The 4,667-nt window shown below is 43.1% G+C and overlaps 1 non-coding gene across 1 annotated transcript; it reads right to left on the bottom strand.

Annotated features, from left to right (window-relative positions):
* Nucleotides 1-3,357: 3,357 nt before the first annotated feature.
* LOC114085140 (U6 spliceosomal RNA) lies at nucleotides 3,358-3,459 on the bottom strand. The gene has a single exon (XR_003581425.1). It is a non-coding gene; the product is annotated as a U6 spliceosomal RNA (small nuclear RNA).
* Nucleotides 3,460-4,667: the final 1,208 nt, after the last annotated feature.

Here is a 4,667-nt window from a genome sequence, read left to right as displayed (position 1 = left end):
TGAGCCTGGCCTGCCCCAGGGTTAGGGTCCCAATCAGGACAGATGTCAGGAAGGGCCTCCTCAAACAACTGTCGACCTTCGGCTTCAGTGTGACCGGCCACTGTAAGAATAGCCCTCCTGTCCTCTGCCTTGATGTGATCCTGCTCATCAGAAGTAAAAAGTGCCAATAAAAGCTAATGGCAATCATCCCAAGTGGGCCAGTGTGTGTGAAAAACGGACTCAAGGAGAGAAATGAGGGCCTGTGGACACTCAGAGAAAGGAGGATTTTGACTCTTCCAATTATATCTATATATATCTGAAGTTGTAAAAGGGACATCAAAAAAGGGAGCGGTTCCATCCCTTCCTGAGGGAACTACTCGAGAGGCAACATGGGAACAATTGGGGCTGGGGGAGGAGTTGCACCTGGGAAGGTATCAGCAAGGGAGCCACCAAAGGGATATTCATGGGACCTAAAGTGGGAAGAGAAGGGGAGTGGGGACATCATCACTTCGATCAGGGGTTTATCTCTCTCTCTGTGGATGAGGCAGAAGTTATAAATCCCTTTGGTGATGAAAGAACAGTCTCAGAGGAACTTGGGGAGGACACAGATAAACAAGGAGGGGTTGGGGTTCACAGGAATTATAGGGAGGTGGAAAAACTTTATCCTCATCTGAAGAGGATAGAACAGGGCCAGAAGGATGCCAAGATGAGTTTTTAATATCCCGTCTGTTGCAACTCTGGGAACCTCTGATATCCTGAAGAGCCAGAACTTTGGCCAATTTAGTTATGCCCTTGAGACATAATTAAATGGCCAAAGACATTTGGAGGATTTAGAACCAAATGTAGCTATTGGTCTATATATGGGAACTGGTCAGGATGGCCAGGCCTGCCAGTTACCATATTTCAGAGCTTCTAGACAGTAAGGGGATCCAGAGATCCCTCAGATGGCCATCCCACATGGAATGTGGGCCATTCCACCTCACACAGGATTCAGAAGTGTCCCGGTGTCACAGGTACCCTATAATCAACTTGGGACCCAGATGAGAAGTTTCTTAACATACAGTGCAGAGGGGTCAGATGATGAGACAGATTAGATCCCACAGTAAGGCTAAGGGTTAGAACAACATGCAGAAATAGAAGGAAACTGAGAGACAAAAATTAATGAGATAGTGAGTTTGTGGATCCAGGGGCAGTGAGTCGGCGAGACGCTGATGGGTCTGAGCTGGCAGGGAGAGAAGGTTTTCTTGTTGGGGCATCAGTGAATAACTTTAGAGACCACTAGACAAGCACACATGGTCAAAAAAAGACAATTGTCCACAAAAAACAGACACTCCCTCCTCCCTTCCCAGTCTCTAGACCATTGTTACAGCCTGTTTATCAAAGGGTGTGAGCCAAGCCTGGTGCCTAATCAGACATCTTGCTAATTGAAATACCTACAGGATATTACAATCAAACTAGTTGAAACATCTCTAAGGATTTCCAGTCAACCTAAATGACACACCTCTGGGCTTTACATTCATTCTAGATGAAACACCACAGAGGATTTACCATCAATCTAGTCGATATACCTTAAGGCTTTATAATCAATCTAGTTGATATACCTTTAGGCTTTACATTTAAAACATATAGAAAGAACAAATAAGGTAACTTTAAGCACATGTAGCTCCTTTTGTCCTCCCTCATGGCTGGGCTTGAATTGGTTACAACGTAGGATTCAATCCCTGGCAAAACAGCGAGCTCCCCCAGCCAGAGGGGAGGGCATCCCTCTCTGTGTTTGTGGGGTGAAAATCCTGGGTGTCTGAGAGCCACAGCCTGGAATCCAGAAGGTATCTCACTGGGTCCTCCAAAATGTTAAGGTGCTATTCCCAAATTTCCAAATATTTCTCTGTGTCAAGAGCCATCCATGGGCTGTGTGTGGACTACATCAACATCACGGCCTAGTGAATAGAAACAGCTGGTGTTTGGGGACTTCCATGGCAGTCCCACTGGGTAAGATCACCCAAATACATGTGAATTTCTATTTCACTCTGCCTGGTCTCACACAGCACCAGAGATGAGGTGACCTGCTGTAGCGACACAGCCTCTCTGAGATGGGTGTGACCTGCCAAAATGCGAATCAACATGCTGACTGCAACACACCATGAAACAGGACTCCACCCCTGAAACCTTATCCCTGCCTTTGATATACCTCCTTAAATAAACCACGGGAGCCATTTTCTAATTGTCCAGCTCCAGCTCTTGTGTGGGCTGAACGTATGAGTACTCCATCCTAATTTAAAATTAATTTTGACTCTGTCTTTTGTTCTTCACTAGTTAACTTCTGACTTTAAATTCTTAGGAGGCTTATCCTTCTGAGCAGGCAAGAGTTCCCTGGCAAGATGCTGGCCCCCAGAGAGATCTTCCGGTCCTTTGAAGGTAAAGACAAAAGCTTTATTTCTGGCTGGGGCCAAGAATGCAGAGAACCAAGCAGTTTTGCAAGACCCAGATTTGGGGCAGGAACATGCTTATAAGGCCTAAAGCCACAGGGGAAAGGCAGGAGGAGCAATCATAATTATAAGCTACATTTTTTACAAATAGAAAGTTATAAAACAAGAGTCATATAGTCATATTTCATAAGTTACATTTTCAGAAAAACAATCTTGCATTAGTCCCATAGAGCAAGGATATGTGGTCAGGGTGCAAGTGGCGGGTCAGGTGGAGGTGTTAGCTTCTATGCAAGTGGGCTCACAAGGTAGGGGGATATGGAGAGGTGACCAGCACCCTAGCAGGGCAGATTCCTGCTCAGGAGGTGTGAGCCCCCTGGGAAATAAAAAGTCTGAAATAATCAGTAAGAAATAAAGACAGAGCCAGAAATTAGATTCATAGAGGAGTGTCTGGTGGGTCTTCCAGGCCTGATGGGAGCTGAAATAGAACAACTGAAAAAAAGCCTCCAATTCTTTATTTAAGGGGGAGTACATCAAAGGCAGGGATAAGCTTTCAGCAGGAGGAGTCTTGGTTGCTTCTCCTTGTGGCAGGGTCTTGCAATAAACAGGTTGATTGGCATTTTGGCAAACCACACCCATCTCTGGGAGGCTGTGTGGCTCCAGCAGGTCATTCCCATCTCTGTAACTATGCTAGAACTTGAGCAGGAGCTAAGCAGGACACCACTTGAACCAGGAATTCTCAAAACTAGTGAGGTTCCCGCTGGGAGTTCCTGATACCAGGCTTTCCTGCCTAATGGTTTCAACATCGCTTTAGTACATGCACAGTTCACGGATGGCTCCCAGCAGGAGAGCCAATTTCATAAAATGTGGATATCTGAATAAAATGGGGGTAAGTCTGGGCTAATTTTCAAATCAGCCCATAACATATGGACATTTCAACAGTATTAATTCTTCCAAAAATATGAAATGCTTCAAGAATTTATGTGTTATCTTTGTACAGGGGCCATGCTAATCTCTGTATCATTCTGATTTTAATATATGTTTTGCTGAAGCAAGCACCACTGTCTACTATTGTTTACAGAACTCTTCCCTTACAGCTATTATGTAGATAGTGATCTGTCTTCTGAGGTACTGTAAGCAACAGTTTAGTCACTGCCTAAAATGAATCTTTAGTTGTTCAGTCTGCTATATCTGTTTCCTCATTTCCCCCATAACTGTTGTGCCAAGCTAATGCCACATTTTGTTGTTGTCTGGTTTTTATTATGGTAGGCTACCACTTCCATTATTAATCGGGGTTCGTAATTGTAGCTACTGTAACAAACTTAAATTCTCAGTGTCATAACCGAAAAAGGTTTATTTTTTGTCCTAATCAGTCAAATGAAGATCAATATGGTGATGTGCTCCATGCAATCATTAAAAGACTACAGATCCTTCCTTTGATGTGGCTGCCATTCCTTAGAATTTTAGAGTTCTTGATCTGGCTGACGTGTGAAAGACAAACAGAAACTATAACATCACTGGTGGTGTTAAGAGTCACCATTATGTTTGGCAATCAGAGCTTCTGTCTACATTGCACTGGTCAGAAACAGTAATACAGCTTGCTTTGAGGTAAGAAAGTCAGAAAATAGGGGTTTGCTAGATGCGAAGATGGTAAATATGTATCATTGTCTCTCTTAATAGTGAGGGTACTTTTCAGTTACAGGTAACAGGAAACCCAACTCAAGTTGACTTTGTGGGCTCAATGATTGAGTGCCTATGTAATAAACAGAAAAGACAGCAGATTCTGATGTTTGTGAGTTCACAAAGAAATGTGACTCCAGGGGGTGGTTAGGTTTGGGGCCTTATATATTCCCATGAAAGTGTGGGAGAGAAGAGCACTCATAAGAAAACAAATGAAATTTTAGAAGGTGGGTGTTGGAAGTAGAAGCGGAAAGGTCATTTATAGGAAAACAAATAATATTTAGAAAAGACAAAATGGCCCTTCAGAGAATACATGGGCAATATGATAGTTTTTTGACAATGTCTATTTAAGGATGGTAACAATTCTCATAGTCACTGATGTTAAGAGTCAAGCTTCTATGATTGCTCCCTGGAGGGGATTTCTAACAATTGAGTTTTCTTTTTCTTTTTTTCTCCTTCTTTTGGAAAGCTCTGCTATTAGGTACATAAATGCATTCAGCTCAAAAAAGTTGTCAGGGCATCATAGCTTCTCAGCCTAAATACCAAAGGGGATTTATTTATTTATTTCAGAGAAGTCTAGAAGTA

The sequence above is a fragment of the Marmota flaviventris genome, chromosome 2 (genome assembly GCF_047511675.1).
Source record: "Marmota flaviventris isolate mMarFla1 chromosome 2, mMarFla1.hap1, whole genome shotgun sequence".
Classification (NCBI taxonomy): Eukaryota; Metazoa; Chordata; class Mammalia; order Rodentia; family Sciuridae; genus Marmota; species Marmota flaviventris.
Note: the sequence above shows the minus strand (reverse complement) of the source record. Positions and strands in the feature narration are given on the sequence as shown.